Raw genomic sequence first — 27090 nt, 5'->3', positions numbered from 1 at the left:
GTTCCATTGAGAGGTGAGGAATCCATGTCCCTTTCCTTCTTTTGAATCTGATCTAGGTAAACCTATGATGATGACTTCCAAGGCTATGTCATAAAATGCATTTACTTGGGAGTATTGCTCCTGAAATCCAACTACCATGCTGTGAGGAAGCCCAAGTAGCTAGAGAGAGGCCCAGCTGAAGATATCTATGTGTAGAAGAATAACCCACAACCTCAGATAAGTTTCCAGCCAAGAGCCAGCATCAGCCTCCCAGTCATCTGGGAAAGCCATCTTGGAAGTGGAGAGTATTAGCTGACACCTCATACAGAAGGGGCTTCCCAGGTGGCGCCAGTGGTAAAGAACCCACCTGCCAATGCAGGAGACGTAAGAGATGCAGCCTCAGCCCCTGGCTTGGGATGATCCCCTGGAGGAAGAAATGGCAACCCACTCCAGTATTCTTGCCTGGACAGAGTAGCCTGGTGGACTATGGCCATGGTGTTGCAAAGAGTCGGACATGACTGTAGTGACCTAGCACATACCAGAGACGAGCCTGTCTTAGGAAGATTTTGAACCAACTGCAGGTTTATAAGCTAAGTAAATAATCATTGTTTTAAGTCACTACATTTTTAGGTGGTTTATTTGTAGCAACAAACAATCAACATATTTTGCTGTATCACATGTTTCTCAAAATTTACATTTTGAATATTTCTAATCCCATCACTTCATGGCAAATAGATGGGGAAACAGTGGAAACAGTGCCAGACTTAATTTGTTTGGGCTCCAAAATCACTGCAGATGGTGATTGCAGCCATGAAATTAAAAGATTCTTACTCCTTGGAAAGAAAGTTATGATTAAACTAGACAGCATATTAAAAAGCAGAGACATTACTTTCTCAACAAAGGTCCCTCTAGTCAAGGCTATGGTTTTTCCAGTAGTCATGTATGGATGTGAGAGTTGGACTATAAAGAAAGCTGAGCACAGAAGAACTGATGCTTTTGAACTGTGGTGTTGGAGAAGACTCTTGAGAGTCCCTTGGACTGAAAGGAGATCCAACCAGTCCATCCTAAAGGAAATCAGTCCTGGGTGTTCATTGGAAGGACTGATGTTGAAGCTGAAATTCCAATACTTTGGCCACCTCATGCAAAGAGCTGACTCATTGGAAAAGACCCTGATGCTGGGAAAGATTGAGGGCAGGAGGAGAAGGGGACAACAGAGGATGAGATGGTTAGATGGCATCACCGACTCAATGGACATGAGTTTGGGTAAATTCTGGGAGTTGGTGATGGACAGGGAGGCCTGGCATGCTGCGGTTCATGGGGTCACAAAGAGTTGGACATGACTGAGTGACTGAACTGAACTGGATGAATTAAAACTTCTCTAGTAAAGAAGTATTAGGAAATGACTCGATGTTTTGTTGTTGTTTAGTCTCTAAGTCGTATCCAACGCTTTGTGACCTCAGACTGGAGCCCGGCAGGCTCCTCTGTCCATGGAATTTCCCAGGCAAGGATACTGGAGTGGGTTTCCATCTCCTTCTCTAGGGGATCTTCCCTACTCAGAGATCAAACCTGTGCCTCCTGCATTGGCAGGTGAATTCTTTACCACTGAGCCATCAGGGAAGCCCTTAGGAAATGACTCTAATGTATCAAATTTATCCCTAAGAGCTGAGAAAGGGTACACTTCTGGGTTCAGTTGGAGTTCAATAAATATTTTTTTGACAATAATCATGCAACCATTTTAAGAGAAAATTTGGAAGGATTGTTTGCAATCACCACTATTATTCATGAATAAATATTTAGTGGAAAATTCTTGTGTGTGTTTTTGTGTGGGGGTGTATCCTCTGAGGGGCTTATGCTACTCACTACAATGTGTAATTTGGCTCATCCTGTTCTCACTGGATCAGCAGACAAGACAGCATTATTGTCCTGAGATCCTCAAGGTTTTCATCCAGCGAATTTCTTTTTCTACTTCCACTATCAGCCCTCATCTAACCGTCTTTCTCTTCCTAAAATCAGGATGTCTTTGCCAAACTCCAATAGCTACTAATTTTCCTCAACCCCCATCACAAACTCACTTACCTGCCCAGAAAAGTGGTACTTTTCACTGTGGTAAAGTATGGCACACAAAATTTACCATTTTAATCATTTTTCAGTGACATTAAGTATATTCACATTATCGTACAACCATTCATCTCTAGAACTTTTTAATCATCTCAAACAGAAACTCTGTACTGACCAAGCAATAACCCCGTATTCCTTCCTTTCCCCAGTCCTTAGTAACCAGCATTCTACTGTCTGGCTCTATGAATTTTTCTATTCAGAATACCTCAATATTTGGCCTTTTGTGCCAGACAGATGTTTCTAAGTTTCATCCATATTGTAGCATCTGTCAGAATTCCATCCCTTTTTGTGGTTGAACAATATTCCATCACATGTATACACCATGTTTTTTTAATTCATTCATCCACTGAGGGACATTGGGGTTTTTCCTACTTTTTGGCTCTTGTGAATAATGCTGTTATGAATGCTAATGTTCAAGTATCTGTTCAAGTCCTTTCCTTTGATTATTTTGGTTATATAACCAGAAGTGGAATTGCTGAATCATATGGCAATTTTATGTTTAGTTTTTTGGGAACCATCATACTGGAGTGGAGATACCTTGAAGGAGGAGCAGCCTCCTACTGAATATATTATTTTGTTCACACAAAAATGGTGTTAGTTTCCTTTTTCTGTAATGGTTGCATTTCTTCCATCTTACGTTAATGTCTAACATGAATTGTTTGACCAGTCCATCAGTACTTAGAGTTGAAGGCTATTTTCTCACTGGTTTCCAACCTCAATTAATTTTATTTCTGATTGTGCTTTGAATTTTACATTCCTAAGAAAGTAAAACAAAACAAAAACCAGCCAGCCAAACATATCTGAACATCTGATGAAATTCTCCACGTGCAAGTATTTGTTTATTTTTTTCATCTATCACAACAACCTATATATCAACCTAGTTCATAATTACATTAGTCAGGGCTTCCAGAGAAGCAGAACCTGTAGGATGTGTGTGTGTGTGTGTATGTGTGTGTGTGTGTTGTGTATATAGACAGAGTCAGAGTCGGAAAGACAGCAACAGATATTTATTTTAAGAAATTGGCCCATGTGATTACGGAGCATGGCACCTCCAAAATCTGCAGGGCAGGCCAGCAAGCTGGAGGCCCATGGAAGTATCCAAGTCTGAAAGCAATCTGTAGGCAGACTTCCTTCATCCTTGGGGGACACCAGTCTTCTTCACAAGGCCTTCAACTGATTGGATGAGGCCCACTAATTCAAATGTTACTCTCATCTAAAAAACAGCTCCCAGAAGCACCCGTGTGCATGATCAAATCTTTGAGTACTGTGGCCTAGCCAAGTTGACACATAAAACTAACCATCATAATAAAGCACTTCCTTTAAAAAGGGATGAATTTATAGAAAAATTAAATTCTATGACTTTGTTATTTCCTAGTCTCTGATTTATATTAGTCATTAATCAGGTTTCATATTACTCCTGAGACTTTTGCATGTGTTTCCCAATATTTCTGAGCCTAAATTTTATCTGATAGTTGAATTATACTTTCTTTCAAGCTTAGGTCAAGATTTTTTTTTTCTTAATATCCTACCAATATCACCTTACAGCTCGCTGGGGGCTCAGTGGTACAGAATCTGCCTACAATGCAGACAACAGTCAGTGCTCAACAAATACTGATATGCAGCCCTTGAAGTTTTAAGTTAACGCTGACTCCCTTCCTCTTGTTCCCAGTTTACCTCCATGCAATCCTTACAGCTTCCACTTCTATCTCCATTCTACCCCAAGCCCCAAATGGTTTAATGAGCTTTTTACCTTTTCTCTTCATGACTTCCCTAAAAGAAACTCCTGTCCTAAACTCATTTCTGTCTCCAAAAGTTTGATTCCGTTTCTGCCATACTTCAAGGAATGCCTTTCTAGGCCTCTCCCAATCCCACCCATAGTTTACGGCATACTTCAAATTCTTTTTCTTCCTCAAAGCTTTTCTCAAGCACCCCACTCTATATTACTCTGTTCTCTCCAATGACCATTTTATCTGTTCACTCTCATGCCCATTTTATCACTAACTCTCACTGTTGTAGCAAAGCATAATCTACATTTTATTGCTCAGCAGTTTTATCTGAAGTTGACTTCCCAAAGGAGAATAGAAGGGTGGAGGAATTCACTCCTTTGTCGGTCTCATCTATCCCTCAAAAGTTGTCTATTTTGTACGTAATATCAATAGTGTCTATTTGTCAGTCCCAACAGATAACTAATGAGAAGCGACTGTAGGGCACAGGGAACTCCACTCATTGCTCTCTGGAGACCTAAATGAGAAGAAAATCCAAAAAAGAGAGGATATAAATATGTGTGTGTATATATATATATATATATCTACATACACAGCGGATTCACGTTACTATACAGCAGAAACTAACTTGGGCTTCCCTGGTGACTCGGTGGTAAGGACTCCACCTGTCAATACAGGAGACAAGAGTTCCATCCTTGGGTCGGGACAATCTCCTGGAGAAGAAAATGGCAACCCATTCCAGTGTTCTTGCCTGGAGAATTCCATGGACAGAGAAGCCTGGCAGGCAACAGTCCATGGAGTTGCAAAAGAATTCAGATACAGCTTAATGACTAAATAACAGCAGAAACTAACATAACATTGTAAAGCAATCATAGTCCAGTAAAAAAAAAAAAAAAAAAAGAAAGAAAATAAATCAAAGTCTCTATAAAGAGATATAATTAGTAAACATTTTCAAAAGGATGAATCAAATAAGACATATTGTGATCTTGCTCAGTCTAAGATCCATCCCATATATTACTGAACTTTACTTTGAGTTTGTAGTAAAATGTACGTTTTAGACTTTACGTTTCTGTGTCTTTGGGAACAAATTTTTCTCACTTTGAATTACTGGCATTTTTTTCATGACCTTGAAGCTTTATCTTTGGTGGACTTTTCTTCCCCACTTGAATTCAGAGCTTTGTTATTTCAATACAGTGTTTACCGAGCTGAAGAGTTCACGTCCTCTTGGGCAATCTCCAACCAGAGTTATCTATAAGTGATAGCTTAGGGATCCTCTTTACAGACTCAGTCTGGTTTTTGTTCTACAGCACAAATAAATAAAGCCATAAATTAAAGTATGTGGAAAAACATATGATCTAAAGTATTTCTGCAGGGAACTCATGTGCAGCTGCAGACCTTAAATCTCTGCAGACTTTTAGGTTCCGTTTACTGTCTCATTATTAATATTTGGTGTAACCTCTCTTCAGACATTTCTCCTTTGCAAGTTGGCCTCATATTTCAGGCAGTACATTGTGGTGTTTATCATTTTGTTTGTGGCTGGGTCAGGGATATAGCACTTCAACATGGCTTTCATGTCCCAGATGTCAAACAATGTATAAATGTCAAGTATTTTTAGTCTCTGCATCATCCTTGTTACAGGATTCCAGACTCCCAGTGTGCATTTCATCCCCAGGATACAAAATCACAGTGAGTCATTTTACTAGGGAGTGAAAATGCTTTCCATCCAAATGATGTTTTAGTTTTCAAACTGTATGTTAAATTTCCTGACCCATTTACAGTTAGAACAGTTGGTTTTTCAAATTATATATATATATATATATATTTACACACACACATATATGTATATTCATTTTATTGTTAAGTATTTGATCTAAAGAGATAGTAAAAAGTTGCTAAGTGTACAAAAGGTAAATATGCAGGTTTTTAAAGGTATTGAGCTGGAGAGGATGTGGAGAAAAGGGAGTCCTCCTGCACTGTTTGTGGAAATGTACATTGGCACAGTCACTATGGTGAAGGGTATGGAGATTCTTTAATAAACTAGGAATAAAACTACCATATGAGCCAGCAATCCCACTACTGGGCATATGCGAAAACCATAATTCAAACAGACACATGTAACCCAAAATTCATTGCAATACTATTAACAGTAGCCAGGACATGGAAGCAACATAGATGTCTATCAATGGATGAATGGATAAAGAAGTTGTGGTACATATACACAATGGAATATTCAGTTCAGTTAAGTCGCCCAGTCATGTCCGACTCTTTGCGACCCCATGAATTGCAGCACGCCAGGCCTCCCTGTCCATCACCAACTCCCAGAGTTCACTCAAATTCACGTCCATCGAGTCAGTGATGCCATCCAACCATCTCATCCTCTGGCATCCCCTTCTCCTCCTGCCCCCAATCCCTCCCAGCATCAGAGTCTTTTCCAATGAGTCAACTCTTCGCATGAGGTGGCCACAGTGAACACCCAGGACTGATCTCCTTTAGAATGGACTACTGAAATTTAATTAAAATTAGAATTAAGTATTGAGTTCATGTGTTGAATTGCCACATGTCAGAGGGTCTAGCTTTGTGTCCAGTGACTACTGTTTTGAGCAGGGCAGATTATAGAATATATTCACCCTAGGAAGTTCTGTTGGATAGTACTGAGTGTGGGGGATGCTATCACTTCCATGGTGTATACCTTTCTAGACCTTTGGATGTGTGTATTTATATACAGGGGGATAAAACTGTTTTGTCACCTGCTTCTTTCTTTTAATAAATGAGGGACAAGTTTCTAAGTCTTTAATCTGCATCACTTTTGGGAGGATTTTTAAAAATCTTTTTATCGAAATTTTCAAACACTCAAAAGTAGAGATAATAACTTTAGTAGCTATTGGTTCATGACTTATACACTGTTTTATCTATACTTGTACCCATTTTTCCTCTTGCCTATTTTTTTTAAGACGGGTGCCAGGCATTTCAACAAATTGTTGAGTATGTCTCTCTAAATATGTATATTGCTTTTATGCAGAACCTTAAAAATGATACAAATGAACTTATTTACAAAACAGAAGCAGACTTAGCGAACTGAACTTATTTATAAAACAGAAACAGACTTAGAGAACGAACTTACTGTTACTAGACAGGAAGGATTGGGGAGGGGGTAATAAGGAGTTTGGGGTTGACATGTATACAACAAGGACCTACTGTCCAATACAGAGAACTCTTCTCAGTATCAGGTAACAACCTAAATGGGAAAAGACTTTTAAAAAGAATAGATACATGTATGTGTATAATTGAAACTCTTTGCTGTACCCCTGGACTTGACACAACATTGTTTATCAACTATACTTCAATATAAAAAAGTTAAGGGGGGGGGAAGGACTGTTCTTAAAAAATTATATCACCTTTCTTAAACTATGAAACTATGTAGTCAGTATTCAAATTCCTCAATACCTTGTGTTCTTTAAAAAAAGATTTTTCAAATCAGAATTTATGTAAGTAAGTTCCATTCATTGCAATTGGCTAATATATCTGTTGAGGCTGTAAATCTATAGGTTCTTCCTCCATTTATGACTTAAAAAAAATTTCCACTTACAGTTTGTTGACTACAGCACCAATAGCATCTTTGTTTTTTAATTAAAAAAAATTATCTAAAAAAAAAAAAAGAATGGACTGGTTGGATCTCCTTGCAGTCCAAGGGACTCTCAAGGGTCTTCTTCAACACCACAGTTCAAAAGCATCAATTCTTTGGCACTCAGCTTTCTTCACAGTCCAACTCTCACATCCATACATGACCACTGGAAAAACCAGAGCCTTGACTAGACGGACCTTTGTTGGCAAAGTAATGTCTCTGCTTTTTAATACGCTGTCTAGGTTGGTCGGGCACAACTGAGTGACTTTACTTTCACTTTTCACTTTCATGCATTGGAGAAGGAAATGGCAATCCACTCCAGTGTTCTTGCCTGGAGAATCCCAGGGACAGGGGAGCCTGGTGGGCTGCTGTCTCTGGGGTCGCACAGAGTCGGACATGACTGAAGCAATTTAGCGGCAGCAGTAGCAGCTAGGTTGGTCATAATTTTCCTTCCAAAGAGTAAGCGTCTTTTAATTTCATGGCTGCAGTCACCATCTGCAGTGATTTTGGAGCCCCAAAAATAAAGTCTGACACTGTTTCCACTGTTTCCCCATCTATTTCCCATGAAGTGATGGGACCAGATGCCATGACCTTAGATTTCTGAATGTTGAGCTATAAGATTTACTCAGTCATAAAAAGGAACTAATTTGAATCAGTTGTAGTGAAGTGGGTGAACCTAGAGTATAAGAGGAAAGAAAGCCAGAAAGAGGAAAACAAATATATATTAACATATGCATATGGAATCTAGAAAAATAGTATTGATGAACCTCTTTACAGAAAAGAAATGGAGACACAGGCATAGAGATGGACTGGTGGACACAGTGGAGAAAGGGGAGCATAACACAAATTGAGAAAGTAGCACTGACATATATACTCTACTGTGTGTCAAATTGATAGCTAGTGGGAAGCTGCTATAGGGCACAGAGAGCCCAGCCGCGCACTCCGTGACGATTTAGAGGGGTGGATGCGGATGAGAGGATCAGACGGTTGGATGGCATCACCGACTCGATGGACATGAGTTTGAGTAAACTCCAGGAGTTGGTGATGGACAAGAAGGCCTGGCGTGCTGCAGACCATGGGGTCACAAAGAGCTGGACACGACTGAGCGACTGAATTGAACTGAACTGAACAGAGAAGGGTAGAGTAGGGGGAGAGGGGAGGCTCAAGAAGGAGAGGTTTCATATATAATTATGACTGCTTTGTGTTGATATACAGCACAGACCACCACGACATGGCAAAGCAATTATCCTCCAATAAAACATGTCTATAAAAGTTGTTGAAAACCCTTACATTTTCTAGGAAAGAATTTGTTAGTGTGATGAGGTTAAAAGAAGCTGTCAATGGGACAGTTCCCACTTTCCTCCACTAGAGGTCTCAGTTTATACTTTTTTTTTTTTTCCCCCCAGGGAAAGTTAAAACACTGCTATTGTGGATGATTTGATAACAAAATATTTTTAAAATATTCCTAAAATTGACATAGAAATGTACTGTTAGAATCCATTATAAATAAAAACAATTTCTAGTACCTTTCTTTTTCCATCGTTTAAATTCTTGCTGTACATTTCCCCTTAACAATTATAGCATCGTTAAAACAGAAGCACTTTAAAAAAGTCACAATGTTTTTTGTGTATACAAACAAATAGAGATAACATTGCTTTCCTTTATGTGAAATAAATTCACAATAAGTGAGGAATGTATTTTAGGTCATTTCTAGCAAACTAAAAATACATATATATATATATATATATATATATATATCCTCAGGTTCACTTCTTCTTACGACTATGATTTGCTATTTCTAGAAGCTCTGACTTTCTGTCATAATCTGATTAAGAGTGTGTGCTATTTTATCATTTACAGTAAGTCACCTACATACAGATGAGTTCCATTCTGAGAGCAGGTTTGCAAGTCCAATTTGTTTGTAAGCCCAACAAAGTTAGTCTAAGTACCCACCTAATACAATCAGCTATATAGTACTTTACTGTGATAGGTTTACAATACTTTTCACACAAATAATGCATTAAAAGACACAAACAATAAAGAAAACATTTTTAATCTTACAGTATGGTACCTTGAAAAGCACAGCAGTACAGTGCAACAGCTTGCATACATGGGGCTGGCATCGAGTGAACAGGCAAGAAGAGTTACCGACTAGAGGTGGTAGAGCTGAAGGATTGTCAACAGTAGGAGTCGGAGGGCAAGATGCAGTTTCACTTAAGCCTGATATTGATGGCACAGTTTCTGATTCCTTGCTGTATTCAATGCTACCAACTCTCTTGGAAAAATGATCCAGTGATGCTTGGGTAGTAGCTGTTTTTTTGTCTCATCATAGATGACATGGTAACACTGGATTTCATTCTGAAAGGCTGCTACAACCTTCGGGTACCATTTTGCATTTGGGTCCTGTGCCTGAAAAGCTAACAGTGCCCGCTTAAATAAAGAAAGCCCCCTGGCCATATCCTGCATCGTGAATCACTTGGGTTCTTCAGTTACCTCTTCTTCCCCTTGTCTCTCTTCATCCTTTCTCTGGGTCTCCAATTCCATCAGGTCTTCATTAGTTAGCTCCTCATGGTGCACAGCAAGGAGTTCAATGAAGTTGTCCTTTTACAGACATAGCTTAAAATAAAGATACTGTACTAGTGTACTCTATCGGAGAAGGCAATGGCACCCCACTCCAGTACTCTTGCCTGGAAAACCCCATGGACGGAGGAGCCTGGTGGGCTGCAGTCCATGGGGCTGCTAAGAGTCAGACATGACTGAGCGACTTCACTTTCACTTTTCACTTTCACTCATTGGAGAAGGAAATGGCAACCCACTCCAGTGTTCTTGCCTGGAGAATCCCAGGGACAGGGGAGCCTGATGGGCTGCCGTCTATGGGGTCGCACAGAGTCGGACACGACTGAAGTGACTTAGCATAGCATAGTGTACTCTATATAGTATGTACAGTGACGTGCACAAACGCACAACCGCTTGTAGAGGGTGCACACACGACCATGTACACCAGACACGTGAACTAACTTAGGTGATTAGATGTGAGAACAACCACTTGCCTCTTTCAAAGTTCGCGACTTGAAGATTCATATGTAAAGGACGTATTAAATGCTGAAGTATGAACCAAGAAAAGGGGGAACGTGGAAATTTTATTTCAAGCACTTAGTATAAATCATAGTTCAGGACCTGGGTCATCTATGATAACCATCACTATCACCTAAACAGTCCCAATTATAATGAAAGTAAAATTCCACAGATTGATGTTTATGAAGTTGGGGATTGGTGAAGTTTAATAGTAAAAGAAACAATATTTTTACTCTTAATTTAATACTTAGAAAAAGAGATTTACCCTGTATCATCGAATTTTCCACTCATAACTTGTTTCCACTCATAACTTGATAACTTTTGTTGTCTATGCTTCAGTTGGGGTTGATAAGCTTCTTAGCTTCTTGAAGCTGCTGAAGGCCAATTTGAGTCAGATTGGTTCTTATTACAAAGAAAGCTTCTGAAATAGCTGAACTGTGTCCAACAATCAGGTTAGGGTTGGGGTCCAAAAACTAACTGATACTAATATCAATATTAATCAATTAATATCAATATCATTAGTGTAAGAATAGCAATATGTCTTAGTGTGCTAGAAGCTTTACATATAAAATTTCATTTCAATTGTAGGCCCATCCTTAAGGTAGATCTACATTTATAAATAAGGAAACTTAAACTCAAAGAGATTAAGTAATTTGCAAGCTTTCAAGGAAATGTAGAACCTCAAGTATATTCACTTCAATAGCAGCAAGGGTGCAGGGTCCCCTGCAAGGCCACTTCAGCGATACTGATACAAGTGTACTCAGTCTCTCAATCATATCCAACTCCTTGCAATGTGGCCCACCAGGCTCTTCTGTACAGGGATTCTCCAGGCAGGAATACTCGAGTGGGATGCCATTTCCTTCTCCAGGGTATCTTCCCAACCCAGGGCTTGACCCATGTCTCCTGTGTCTCCTGCATTGACAGGCAGATTCTTTACCCACTGAGCCACCTGAATGGATGTATTCCCATTCCTTTTTCTTTCCTCTTAAAATCGGGAAGCCCATACATGCTGTAAATATCTGAAACCATGATTGCTCTTTGCAGGAAGCCCATCTGTTTGTCAATAAGTAAAACTGTTACTGAGTTTCTATTATGTTTGGAGTACAATTCTAGAACTCTATAGGAGGCAGAGCTATAAAAGAAAAAGATGAGGTTATATTATTAAGAAATATAAAATCCACCTATAGAGAGATAAGAAAAAAGCATAAAATCCGGATGAAAATTATTATGGGGAATTCATGCCTGCTAGAGGGCTTAGCCTCATGAGAAATGATATAGCTGAAAGTGAAAATCTTCAAGTGATCCTGTGCTAAGGTCATTTAAACCAAATCTGATATTTCTATGTCAGTACACAATTAAAATGACAGTATAATAGGGGGAAATTGGATTGAAAAAAAAAAGACATTTTAAAGGAAATTGCCTGGGCCATCATGGTGATATCTGCCTCGAGTTGAAGTTTAATATCAGGATATAATTAATTACAGATGGCCTTTGGCTTTCCAAGTTGTCCTCCAGTGACATGGGATATTAAGAAAGATAAAGATCTTAGACCACAAAGGGAAGTTAATCCAGTGTTCTAACCTTGCTAAAGAAATACCTCAGATATGGAGAAATTAAGCCACTTGTTCAAGGTCCTATGTTTAGTGAGTAAGAGAGCCAGGATTTCAAAACCATTGACTGCAAGCAGAAAAGACTGAAGAGGGCTCATTTTTAACATGTTAGATTCTAGCATGAAAGCGTGGCAAGATCTCCATGCTGGGAAACTACTGGCAGACGAAGTAAACTAGTACATATGAGAATTGACTGCTTCTTTCTGAATGAAGATTTTTTGAGGGGATTCTGTGTGTTCTATGAAGAGCCTTAATAAGCACCTGATTAAAGGCGAAAACAGATGATTTAAAGCATACATCTAAGGGCCTCTGGATTCTTTGTGGCTTCACTCACATTATAACATGTGACAAGTAGCTACAGCCATCTCCTCTGAGTGCAGACACAGTGATACGCATGTATATTATGCGTTCTCTAAATATTCTCTGCTCAGTTGCCTCAGTCATGTCCGACTCTTTGCAACCCTAAGGACCGTAGCCCACCAGGCTCCTCTCTCCATGGGATTCTCCAGGCAGGAATACTGGAGTGAGTTGCCATTTCCTCCATCAGGGAAAAATACTCTCTCTTTCCACAAATCTACACTCTTATTTGGTCTCATCAAAAACAAACAAAAAAAACCCCATGTTTTATGGTGTAGATTTTGTTGTCACATTGAAATGCATCAGTCAGTATGGAGAGCATAGTCTAGAAATGCGGATGGTTCTTGGAGAGAAAACAGACAGTCAATCATAGCGAAGAAAGTTGTATATAGCTAGTAATAAAGCTGGCATCAAAGGTCTTTGTCAACAGGGCAGAGTATATACACCGTTGAGTATTCCACTGCCTGCACATCCACCTTTTTTGGAAACAGTGTCTGATGCCATAACTGTTACTTTAAAATCTACCCCCACTAGTGGTCGCGGCCTTTAGAACTGTTTACTGTGCTTGTGTGCTAAGTCGCTTCAGTCATGTCTGACTCTTTGGGACCCCATGGACTTTAGCCTGCCAGGCTCCTCTGTCCATGGGATTCGCCAGGCAAGAATACTGCAGTGGATTGCTATCCGCTCCTCTAGGGGATCTTCCTGATCCAGGGATCAAATCCACGTCTCCTGCGGCTCCTGCCTTGCAGGGCACATTCTTTGTCTCTGTGCCACCGGGGAAGCCATTATTTACCAAGTACCAGGTATCTGGCAACCCACTCCAGTGTTCTTGCCTGGAGAATCCCAGGGACGGGGGAGCATGGTGGGCTGCTGTCTATGGGGTCGCACAGAGTCGGACACGACTGAAGTGACTTAGCAGTAGCAAGTATCCAATGGGAGAAAGAAATGGCAACCCACTCCAGTATCCTTGCCTAGAAAATCCCGTGGACAGAGGAGCCTGGTGAGCTGCTGTCCGTGGGGTTGCACAGAGTCAGACACGACTGAAATGACTTAGCATGCATGCATGCATTAGAGAAGGAAATGGCAACCCACTCGACTTAGCAGCAGCAGCAGCAGGTATCCAATTCTGTAATTTTGCAGGTAATACAGAACTGGATTCTTATACCAAACGTATAAAGTTAGTTATTACCATTTTACAGATAGAGCACTGAGGTATAGCAGTTAAGGGTAAGACAAGTAAACAGAAGAGATTCAAAGCCAAGCATTCTGATTCCAGACTTTACGTGTTCTGCTACAATGTCAAACAGCCTCTTAATACGACTGGATCTTTTTCAACAGGCAAAACAAAATGCTCACTCCAAAGACTCTGGTTCTTTAAGGCTGTCATTTGGGAAGTATGTAATCCTTGCTTAGTTATGCTACTACAACTTGAATATTTCTGGAATGGATCCTTTGGAATTACCTTTATAGCCTGCAGCTCATTCTTTGAATAACTTCTGTGGAAGCAAATCTTGCTTTGAAGGAGGATTTTATTTTGGATACAACCAAAGTCCTCTGCAGCCAAGTACAATGACTAAGGTTGGTGTCTAAGCTGGGTGATGCCATTTTTGGTCAAAAGTGAAACATGGCTGGGAGGCAACAAGCTAGGTTGCGTCTCTGAATTCTCTGTGAGGACTGTTCCAAACAGGAACTCTAGTCACGCAGTTGTATCCGACTCCTCGCAACTCCATGGACTGTAGCCTGGCAGGTTTCTCTGTCCATGGGATTTTCTAGGTAAGAATACTGGAGTAGGTTGCCATTTCCTCCTCCAGGGGATCTTCCTGACCCAGGGATTGAGCTGGAGTCTTCAACATCCCTTGCACTGCAGGAAGATTCTTTACTGCTGAGCCACAGGGGTTTTGGCATATGTATCTTCAAAGGTCACATTACTTGTCTCTGTAACTTTGTTTTTTGTTTTTTTTTTTTTTTTAACTTTGATTTATTTATTTTTAATTTATATTATTCAATAATTTCTCTAGGTAACTTTTTAGTAAGTTAAGTTGACCTATCTAGTTGAGTGAATTGGGATGAAGCTACAAGGCAGGAAGTAGCTTTTGTGGCCTCTTACACACAGTTTTTATTCTTTAATCCACTCTGGAATCCACTCTACCTAATCCAAGTGGTGGTATTATGTATGCATGCTACTTGCTGTTATGAGAAGCTAGAACAGAAGAGATCACGTGGATCAGCCACTTTGGTTACTGCCTCCCTGGTGGATCAAATGGTAAAAGATCTGCCTGCAATGCAGGAGACCTAGGTTCTATCCTTGTGTCAGGAAGATACCCTGGAGAAGGGAATGGCAAGTCACTTCAGTATTCTTGCCTGGAGAATTCCATGGACAGAGGAGCCTAGCTGGCTACAGTCCATGGGGTCGCAAAGATTTGGATACGAATGAGCGACTAACACACACACACACACACACACACATTCCTTCTCCAGTACCTGGAGCATATCTGCAATGGTATGAATGTTTTTTTTCCATCCAAGTTAAAATCCCGACCCTCAATGTGATGAAGCCTTTGAGAAGTAGTTAGGTCAAGAGGGTAGAGCCCTCAATAGGGGATTAGTGCCCTTATAAAAGAGATTGCCATGTACACACTGCTATATTTAAAATGGATAACCAACAAGGACCTACTGTATGGCACAGGGAATTCTACTCAATGTTATGTGGCAGCCTGGATGGGAGGGGCGTTTGGGGGAGATGGATACATGTATATGTATGGCTGAGTCCCTTTGCTGTCCACCTGAGACTATCATAATGCTGTCAATTGTCTATACTCCAAAATAAAATAAAAAGTTTTTAAAAAAGGGATCCTAGAGTGTATTCTTGCCCTATCGCTGCCGTGTGAAAAGACAACAGGAAGTTGGCAGTCTACAACCCAGAAGAGAGCTCTCACAGAATCCACTGGTACTGGAGCTCTGATCTCAGATGGCCAGCTTTCAGAACTGCAAGAAATAAACGTGTGTTCTTTATAAGCTGTGCAGTCTGTGTATTTTGTCAGAGTAGCCCAAACTAAGACAACATCCCCTACCTGTTTCAATTCCATTCAGTCTCAAGTGTCATATGTCTATTTCTCCACTCCTTCCCCGAACTCTTCCTTGACACTTTGACCTACAGTAACCTCTCTCTTGTGTATTTCTGAACCCAGATCATGCGCACAATTCACTGGACTCCCTTCCTTGTCTTGTTAATTAACTTTTCACGTGTAGACATTTTATTTCTCCAGCTATATTGTCAGACTGCAGGGAAGGTTGTCTTTTTTCCTATCCTTCCTTTCTCCCTCCTGCCCTTCCCTCCTTCCTTTTATCTTTTCTTTCTTTCTCTTTTTCTCTTTCTGTGGTGCCTTCTCAACCTCAAAGACAAAATAAGGGCTCGAGGATACTTACTGATCCTTTTTCTTTTTGGTCCCTTGGGGTCTTGGTTGCTGTGGTGCGGACTTTAGTTGTGGGTGTTTCTCTAGTTTCTCTTTATTGCGGTACTTGGGCTTATCACTGTACAGCTTCTCTTGTTGTTCTAGGGCAAAGGGCTCAGTAGTTGCTCAGGGGCTTAGTTGTTCTGCAGCCTGTGGGATCTTCCCTGACCAGGGATCAACCTCGTGTCCCCTGCATTGGCAGGCAGATTCCTATCCACTGTTCCACCAGAGAAGTCCACATTCTTCCTGATTCTTACCTGTATTTGTTATATCAGCAGAACGAAGATCAAATCACCCACCTGGCAGATTTATCTTCTTTATTATAATTTTATTAAGTAAATACTGTTCTGTTTTTGTTTTTGTTTTTTGAGCATATCCTTCTTAAAGGGTATGTAATCACATTTCAGGAAAAGACAGCCCGAGTTAAGCATTTTTATTATTTGTTCAAAGTGATCAAGGCCCAATGAATTGCCAAGAATTGACTCTATATTCTCAGTGATGATTTTCTTAAAGATATGTGTTAAAATTCAACGTCTCCTTCTTGCTCCATAAAACCTTTGGAGTTGACATTTTGATTCTTCAAAATATTACTTAAAAGTAAACATTTGTTTTAACAGTATTAGTTTCCCTTCTCCTTTGGGTTCTGAATATGAATAAGTGTAATATCCAGCAATCTGAAGACAAACTATATCATTATTAATGCTCTGCAATTAACAAGCTTTCACATTTTGATTGCATCTTTCTTGTGGTTATAGATAATTTAAATCAGGTATGTTAGAAAGCATTAATGGTATGGTATTTTTCTCACCTAAATTCCCACAGTTGTGGATGGCAAAATCCCTCATAGAAATTCCCTAATACTGGACTTTCAACAATGTCTTTTTTTTCCTTTTGTAAGCTTGCTCCTTTTGCCTTCTCCCAGTCATGCTAAGAAATGAATATTACTGTGTTACACCATGCCTGTAATTTTTAGTGTAGCCCATGGTGAGATTTTTAGTCTGTTTACAACTATATGGGATCAAAAGCTTTTCCAGGTATTCAGCTCTTCTTACAGTTTAATCTTTTAAATGTTTCACAAGAACATGGTTCTTAAAGAAAAAAAAATAGAATGCTATTATGACTTTTGGTAGAAAAGTCAATGGCTTTTTTCTTAAGAAATGTAAAAGAGCATAGACCAAAAATAAACAGAATATTTCTTGAGCAGTCTTGCATGGTTATATCTTAAATACAGAGCTCCAACCTAAAGTTAGGCTGAAAGTCTGTACAAAGGAATTCTATTATGACTATTGCCTTCTTATAGGATGTTAGCAATCCAGACTATTAGCATATTGGCGCTAGTGTAAGAGCATTTTAATTAGGAAAGCACACGATCTAACTAAAATCCAACTTCTAAAAGAAACTGTCCTAATGTCATAGAGAACGTTCCAGAATATCTTGTACTTCAGTAATTAGATATCACTTCTGTAGATCTTTAGGAGCAAAAGGCCCTGCCCGAGACTTGGAGATCTAGCTTTTGAGATTGTGTGTCTGTATTATTTGAGATGAAGGCCTCCAGCCAACTTCCACTTATTCAGGGTTTGTTTATCCAGCAGATGGATGGTGTATGCCCCTTTCCCCTCAAGGATCCTTTGGAATGAATCCTATTGTTATCATTACCGCTGGCAAGCTCTGAGAAGACAGAAGATGAAAACTAAGCCTGATGAGTCTACTCTTGTTAACAACGCTGGTGAAAATTTTGAAGGTCAAAGGTTCTGGAACATTCTGAACTGAGTCAACCCACTTAATGGAAGTGAGAAAGCAGAAGACTATTGGAAATGCCCTTGCTGCAGGCAGCCGCTCAGCTCCTGTGTTCTTTGTTTGGTCCATTTCTCTGCTTTTATGCAAGATGTAGTGGGGACCTGATAAATTCTTAGCTCTCTTTGAAGGAGAAAAAAGGAGACATACTGTACTTGGCCAGTCTAATACATCTGGTGAAGAGCTTCAGCTAGAAATCAGAAATCTTTGATCCTTGGTTATTGATCTAATCCCTCACCTCCAACTTCAAGGTTGCCAAATGTGGCCTCTATCTGGGCCCATCACCATGTTCCTGCTTCACCAATGGTCCTGCCTCACTCAGTCTGAGGAACTGAGAATCCTTCCGAGTGTCTTCATATTAATTCTTTTCTTTTCATTCAGTTTTTCTATCAAATATACTATATATGTGTAAATAGACTTTACATGCTTTACATATGTATATATACATCATATATTTTAAATCCCTTGGTATGTACTTCATTAGCCATAAAACTTTTTAATCCTTAATATTGAGTTCTGAATATCTGCAAGCAAAAGTGACTTTCCATTTTCCTTCTCTTTGATTAGTTGTCTTCATTTTGGTTGCAAAATAGAAGTTCTAGGAGTCTATACTATAAAGTTGCAAAATTTATACAGGCTATCATAATGTTTAAATCAAGGCCTTTTAAGAAAAAGTGATAAGTTCACAGCCTATTACAACAGAAAACTCATTTAATAGCCCTGTTTTATAGTGCTGCATATGGAGAAGGAAATGGCAACCCACTCCAGTGTTCTTGCCTGGAGAATCCCAGGGATGGGGGTGCCTGGTGGGCTGCCATCTATGGGGTTGCACAGAGTCGGACACGACTGAAGTGACTTAGCAGCAGCATAGCAATGCATATAAAAAGACTGTGTTTCTCCCTTCTTCCCCTCTTCACTCCTTCCCTCTTTTTTCTTTCCTTCCTTCTATTGCATAATTTCCTTTTACATTCTGTATCAAGCTGTTTTAGAGTGCTTCTGTGTTTTTGAGCATGGTTAGTTGACATATGTTTATTCTGCCCTGCCTCCAAACAAGTGGAAAAGTAGAAAAGGATATTAACGTATGTTATATCTTAAATTATTTCAAATACTGACTTGATTTGTAAGTTGGACAAAAAAAATACAACTTCTCTTTAGTTTTCTGGCTATGTTTTAATTTATACCAAAGAGAGAACAAAGTATAATGAATCTTTATCCATCACTCAGCTTTAATGATTATCATAATTTTCCTGATCTACTTTCATCAACCCTTACCTTTTCTATTTGCTTGAAAAATTTTTAATTCCAGACATAACATTTTACTTCAGTACCCAGCTTGACTTTTTGAAACAAAAGGCAATTTCAGAAATATATCCCCAGGTTATGAGGTGATAGTACTTTTTCACTGATAAGTTGTTCAAGGAAATAAATACCACTGCATTAATAAGACATTATTCCATCCTAACCTGTTACTATGTTCGTGCTTATTAGATATTCTTTTCTTCTATTTCAAGGAAAATAAATGTCTGCCCTTTCGGCAGTTTCCATTAGTAAAATGGCATGTGTGCGTGCTCAGTTGAGTCTGACTCTTTGCGACCCTATGGACCCTATGTGTCAGCCAGACTCCTCTGTCCGTGGGATTCTCCAGGCAAGAATCCTGGAGTGGGTTGCCATTTCCTCCTCCAGGGCATCTCCCCGAACCAGGGGCGGACCTCGAGTCTCCTGCATTGGCAGGTGGGTTCTTTACTGCTGAGCCACCTGGGAACTTAAAAGAATAGCTAAAGCAATTTAAAAAGCCATTTTCATCAAATGACTTCTTTCTGTAGTAAAGAAGATTAACATGGTCACAACTTGGCTTTATTCATTATATGTTTATCTGCCAGGAACATTGTAGTTTATTATTTGGTGAGTCCTCTTGTTTCATAAATAATATCAGATAACTGAGAATGTGTGGAGCTTGTGTTCAGTCTTTCCTCAATGGTGACATTTGGCTACTTTTGCACCCTAGACAGTGATGAATTTTAAGACTTATAACAGCTCTCTGTGGATTTCATGCTAATAGGAATTTATGAGTTTGATTCTCTTGGTTCTCCTCTGGTTGCTAGGTACACACTTAAAAAAAAAAAGTGTCAGTAACTGTAAATTCTTGAAGATTTACTGTTCATTTACCGTCTTCACTGAGAATAGAAACAGAGAGGTAGAAAAATATAAAATGGTAGAAAACTCAGATTTGAATTTGGAATGTGACTTTTGGGTTTTTCTGGTGGCTCAGATGGTAAAGAATCTGCCTGCAATGCAGGAGACTCTGGTTCAGTCTGTGGATTGGAAAGATACCCTGGAGAAGGGAATGGCTCCACTCCAGTATTCTTGCCTGGAGAATTCCATGGACAGAGGAGCCTGGAGGGCTACAGTCCAGAGTCAGACACGACTGAACGACTGAGCACACATGCAGCGCTCAATGTACTCCTTCGGTGGCTGCTTTCATATTTATGTAACATTCATATACAAATCTTTGTGAATCTTTTGAATTATTTATTTAGTATCAAGTCTTAGGAGTATAAATATCTATATGCAATAGTGTGACTTTTTGAGCCTTTTGAGGGCTGTTCATTAAATAAAAGTAACGTTTGCACAGGCACAGTTCTAGACACTGGGAAAATAATATCAAGCAAGACAAATATAAAGCTAAAAAGAGTATATAATTTCTGTGAAAAGTGATAAGACAGGAAAATGCAGTGTTTTGAAAGCTAATCTAGCCTGAGGGTTTTAGGAAGGGTTTCCCTGGAAAGGTGGCCATTTACTTTGAGATCTAAAGGAGATTACCACTGGCAAACTGGGTGGCCATTTGAAATCCTGGAATGAACCAGAGGCAGGAAGTAGATGGGACCCCCCAGGGTATAGCAATTGGAGATTTATTCCCTGTGGACTGAAGCTCCAAGACAAGACTAGCAGGGCAATTAAGGGGGGAGACTGGGCCCTGCCCAGACCACATAAGGGTCAGGAGAGACCTCCCCGGCCACACATGTACAGAAAAGGCCCCTTGGAGGCCAAAGTGGAGTTATGTCAAGGGATGTTCACTACACATACGTCTTTTCAGTAAAATCTACCTTGGCTCAGAGATGCGTGTGCACAGATGGGAGGATCCTGAGATATACCAAATATGAACCGTGAATCAGGCAAATCAAAGTGATTGGTCAAAGGAAACTCAGAAGAAATGCCTTATGAAAGTAATTCAAACAGCCATGATGGTGCCCCTCAGCGACCCTACCTGTCCCGAGACCGCCCATGGGTCTGTCCACTCGTCGTGTACTCTTTGTCCTCTGAATGAATATTCTACTTGCCTCACTACTTTTAATCTTTGCGGAGATTCTTTTCTGCAAAGCCGAAGGGCCGGGGTCCTTGTCGCTGACCACTGGACTAGTGGCTAAGATCTGGTGTGCTCACCGCTGTGACCCAGCCTCAGTCTCCAACTGGGAACCCAAGCCCTGCTCCAAGCCATTGCAGGCCGACCTCCTGACCTTCTTTCCCCCACCCCCTTCCCCACCCAGGATCAAAACCAATGGCCTTTGGGAAAGCTCTGAAGCAAGTTTTGTTGTCTTTTGTGTTTCATGAAACAACTTTCGCGCCCCCCGCACACCCCCTACCCCTGACATATCGTAAAAAGAATTCTTCGGAAACACTGAAATTTGAAGCTTTGGAGCCAACCAAATCAATCTCTTTGTATGTGTCTGTCTTGGCTATGTAATACCTTTCACTCTTTCTGCTTTCGGATTTCCTTGCCTACTCAGGGATCAGACAAATATTTCTCTACATCTGCTAACACTTCTTAATGTTTCATTGAAATGTTTTAACTTTTTATATATCTGGCATTTACATTCACAAATGGTCTGAAAGAAGGCTCTAAAAATTTTTTTTCCAAGTAAATTTCTCCTTTTGAATTTGAGGCTATGTTGGAATGATTCTTTTTTGCTTACAGATTTATGTTGCCAATTTCATCATATTCTAATGTTTTGTGGCTATGGTTACCAAGGTTTATTTCTGGGCTATCTTTTCACACATAGATACACTTGTCAATAATTCTACAGCTACTACTTTTTTAAATTATTATTTTATGGTACATTTTCAAATCTTTGTGAACAGATATCTGACCTCACACTGTGCTTTTCTGTTGAATTGCTTTTCCTTTTATCTCCACTGAATTTATTTCTCTAGATGAACTTCAGAATTAAGTTACCAAGTTTTCTGAATTTATGAATGGCTAGCGATTAGAACTTCATCAAATCTACTAATTGTTTTAGGACAAAATAAAAGCTTTATGACTTATTGTAAAAGAAAAAAAAAATGGTATTCTCCTGCTTTATTCAAGTCGTCTTTTATATCTTTGTAAAGTTATACCTAGTTTTTTTCTTACAGTTTTGGTCTGCCTGGACCTAGAGAGAGATTTTAAAGACAAATAGAATAATCTTTATCAGTTGATTATTCTTTGTATTTTTAACAATTTAAGATTGATATATAGGTGTTCTGTTATCTGGAACCTGTATTTCTTATTGTAGATTCTACGTTTAATATACAAGAAATGTTATTTTTTCTTTTGCTTAGTGCTTTTCCATCTTAAATACCATTTTGGCTGATTTCATATTCTATTCCTACTTTTTTCCTACTCTTTGCCTGATAAATCTTCAGACTTCTTTGAAGAAATGTCATTTTGATTTAGGTAGTTCCTTTTTATCTATCATGTCACTGGATTTTATTTTTAAACACATCCTGAAGATATTTGTCTTTTAATAGGAAAGTTGAAACAATGAGTTGCCATGATAAAGCGGTTGGAATTCGGCTACCTTATTTTTTTGCTTTCCATTCTTTTCTTTATGAGCTATATTTTACACATATTCTCTCTCCATGAAGAAATATTTTTTGGGGGTATTTGTTTTCAAGAAATATCATTCTCCTATATTTACCTGCTTACTTAATTCAAGAATAAAATGATGTCTTTTGATAACTCCTAACATGAATTCTGACTTCCCTGGTGGCTCAGATGGTAAAGCGTCTGCCTACAATGTGGGAGACCCGGGTTCAATCCCTGGGTTGGGAAGATTTCCTGGAGAAGGAAATGGCAGTCCACTCCAGTATTCTTGCCTTGAAAATCCCATGGATGGTAGAAACAGGTAGGCTACTGTCCATGGGGTTGCAAAGAGTCGGACATGACTAGTCGGACATATGATTTTGTCAATATGACATATGGTTTTAGACTTGAATTATTATTGTTATGAAAATATTTTACATTATATATCTTCTTTAACTAATATTTTTATATTTTTGATTAATTTTGAAACCATATTTTCAAAAAATTACTTGTATTTATCTCCAAGTTTAACTGGTTTTGATATTTACTAAAATTCTTATATTTTTGATTTATGTTGGTATTTAAGTAGAGTGCTATATTCATCAATGTTGCTTGGAGCACTCTTTTCCTTGCAAAAATCAGAAAAAAACAAAAAATCCCTGGACTTATTCCTGATATATTTTCCCATTCACATCTATTTTGTTGTTGTGTTTTAGTTGCTAAGTCTTGTCAGACTCTTTTGTGATCCCATGGACTGTAGCCCACCAGGCTCCCATCTGTATCCATCTGCATCTGTACCCATCAGTTGATCTCTTTAACCACCTGCATGGCTATCACTCTAGTTCAGACCATCATTATTGGTCATTGTAATTATTGCAATAGTTTCCTATCTTACTCCAGTCTGGTCTCCTTGCAGGTTAAAATGTTAAGTCAGACCGTGTTTTTCCCTTGCTCAGATCCTTCCACTGGCTCTTCGTCTCACTCAGAACAAAACCCAAACTTACTTCCAACTTTGCAGAACAAACTCGCTGCACTCCACTGACCTCTTGTCTTTCCCCTCTCTCCTTAGTTGCTCCAGCCACACTGACCTCTTGCTGTCCCCTCCAAAAAGTTGAACTTACTCTCATTTGTGCAAACACATGTCTATTTTAAGCTCATCTTTTTGGAGAGCTGTTCCCCTCCATCCTTGTGATTTCCTCTCAAATATCTCATTGAAAAAGCCCTCCTGCATTATTCTACATAAAATTGCCCTTAACTTCCTTCCAACCTCAGCAAGCATATAGTTTATAGTTCCTTTTAAGAACAATAGAACATAAAACAATAATAAATCCTAAAGGAAAAGAAATCATGATCACCCACAAAACAGACTAAATTACAAATAGTTGTTTGTAATCATACAAACTTAGCCTAAAACAAAGGCAGTATGATTAATAGAAGGGGCTATAAGGAAAGGTTCAAACTTTTGAATTATGGATGCAAGAGCAAATTAAATACAGACCACTAAGGAACTTCCAAGATGGAGACCGCAGGGAGTCCAGTGGTTTGAGTGGGCCTTCTGTATAGCTCTGCATTCCTCTGTGATTTGCCGTGTTCCTGAATTAGGATATTTTCTCTTCAGCTTCTCTTAACGGAAGGCACAAAACATTTATTGGTTGGGAAAACTTGTTGCCAAGCCAAAGCATCTTCCACATTTTACTCTTTCCGTTCTACCAATGTCTTACGAGCTCATTTCTGTCACAGAAGTTTGCATATGACAGAACAGACTACACTTTTATGCTGGAGGGGCTTTGGACCAATTTTCTGGATAGGTCTAGCACTCCCAACCTTCATATCAATCACTTTGTTTATCTTTCTTTTGGAAAACCAATGAGATTCGCAGATTGTGTCTGTTGTGCTTGTTTCCTAGATCACATGAAGATCTATAGTACCCTCTTCTAGAAGACAAAAAGCAAACGTTGGAAACAATTTTGCCGATTTTTGTGTGAAATCTCTGATACAAAAGTTGTGCTTGTATGAAATGCTAGAAAAGAAAGTGGCTATCGAATACATTGAAAATTAGGTGCTTGAATTGGTTGTCAGCATCCTGCCAGCTTATCATTTGTATCCACAACACAAAGTGAAAGTGAACGTTGCTCAGTCCTGTCCGACTCTTTGAGACCCCATGGACTATGCAGTCCATGGAATTCTCCAGGCCAGAATACTGGAGTGGATAGCCTTTCCCTTCTCCAGGGGATCTTCCCAAACCAGGGATCGAGCCCAGGTCTCCCGCATTGCAGGTAGATTCTTTACCAGCTAAGCCACAGGCGAAGCCCAAGAATACTGGAGTGGCTAGCCTATTCCCTTTTCCAGGGGATCTTCCCAACCCAGGAATCAAACTGGGGTCTCCTTTATGGCAGGTAGATTCTTTACCAACTGAGCTATCAGGGAACCCACAACAGACATAAGCACAAATTTTTCCTCTTTTTAAGCAGCTGACCTATCAAGCCCACAGAACCACATGTGTATTTTAAACTAAACTCCTTGCTGCCAAAACAGAGTATTTTAAAGAGCTCAGTTGGTTGATAAAAGGGAAATCTCACTAGCAGAAGGCTGAAGAAAGCAATGTGGCAACTTGGGAAGTTAGTTGGCATTATCTTGGATGGAGAATTAAAGACAACAGTGGAAAATCTTGTGGCTGTTTTTGTGACTTTGTGTCCTGAATTTCATTAGGCAAGATTTGAAAATGACTTTTTTTTTTTATCATGAGTTACCATTCTAGTTGTATTTATTTGGTTTTATTAATATCAAACAGCTTGTATAGTAATTAAAGATAAGGACATTGTGCGTGTGTGTGTGTGTGCATCCTCCGTGTCACTTACTATGGGGATTTGTACCATGATAATATAGGCATATTAAAAAGCAGAAACATTACTTTGCCAACAAAGGTCTGTCTAGTCGAGGCTATGATTTTTCCAGTGGTCATGTATGGATGTGAAAGTTGGACTGTGAAGAAGGCTGAGCGCCAAAAAATTGATGGTTTTGAACTGTGGTGTTGGAGAAGACTCTTGCGAGTCCCTTGGACTGCAAGGAGATCCAACCAGTCCATTGCTGAAGGAGATCAGCCCTGGGATTTCTTTGGAGGGAATGATGCTAAAGCTGAAACTCTAGTACTTTGGCCACCTCATGCGAAGAGTTGACTCATTGGAAAAGACTCTGATGCTGGGAGGGATTGGGGGCAGGAGGAGAAGGGGACGACAGAGGATGAGATGGCTGGATGGCATCACCGACTCGATGGACGTGAGTCTGAGTGAACTCTGGGAGTTGGTGATGGACAAGGAGGCCTGGCGTGCTGCAATTCATGGGGTTGCAAAGAGTCGGACACGACTGAGTGAATGAAATGAACTGAATGGAGGCAAATAATGTGGTAGAGATTGTTGGTGCTAAAAGCATGTTAGGTCATCAAATTGTGTGGCCAAATTCTATCTTTAACTGAGTTGTATGGGACCAGTGCTCACAGTGTGAGGTTTGATTTTCCTCTTTCAGCCTGGTGGGCAGTAGGTAGGAAAAACCTTAACCAGAGATTAGCACACCTCTTCCCTCCTCTGCCCCATGCACCTGGCTCCTGAAAATCTTAAATTCAACTGCTCAGGGGAAGAACACCTTGAGTTATTCTGAGGGCAAGCTAGAATTATCACAGGAATCTGCAATTAGCAGGTTATATAGAAGTACTTGAGAAAGGAGGGTGAAAAAGAGGATGAAAATGTAAAGTTGGAAATGTCTGTGGTTAACCACATAATCCGAGTCTTCTAGTAAATATGCTATTTCCTGAGCAAAATGTAGTTACTTTGGAAGCGACCTGAACTTTTAAAGTCACCCATGTACCATTTAGTATTTAAAATATAGTGACTTACAAAAGGTACCGAGAGAGAGTGGCTTGGGTGTTTCACGGTTTCTTCAGAACATCCAGTGTACTCCTAAAGAGCAAATGAAACATGTGGGGAGCTTGGCTCACTGAGCATGCCTATCCTAAATGTAATTTATGAAGCATCGTTTTCTATACATTAGCTTAAATATATGTGTGTGTGTTGTTTAAGTTGTGTCTGACTCTTTGCGACCCCATGGACTTTAGCCCACCAGGCTCCTCTGTCCATGGGATTCTCCAGACAAGGATGCTGGAGTGGATTGCCATGCCCTCCTCCAGGGGATCATCCTTACCCAGGGATTGAACCTGCGTCTCCCACATTGCAGGCTGATTCTTCACTGCTGAGCCATTAGGAAAGCCCACTGACTTAAACAATTTCACATAATTTTACATACTGGGTTGGCTCAAAAGTTTGTTCATGTTTTTCTGTAACAGTTTACAGAATGAATGAACTTTTGGGGCAACTCAATACATGATGTCATTGAGGAAAAGATACAAATTCAAATGCATCCTGAACCCGATCTGTTTTCATTTAATATGTTATACATAATGCTCACAGAATAAATTTGGCCCACTGTTTCAGAAATAAAGCTTTATTAATACACCACCATGCCCATT

Source organism: Bubalus kerabau, chromosome 2 (assembly GCF_029407905.1).
Source record: "Bubalus kerabau isolate K-KA32 ecotype Philippines breed swamp buffalo chromosome 2, PCC_UOA_SB_1v2, whole genome shotgun sequence".
Lineage (NCBI taxonomy): Eukaryota > Metazoa > Chordata > Mammalia > Artiodactyla > Bovidae > Bubalus > Bubalus kerabau.
The sequence above is the reverse complement of the archived record's forward strand: the minus strand, read 5'-3'. Positions refer to the sequence as shown.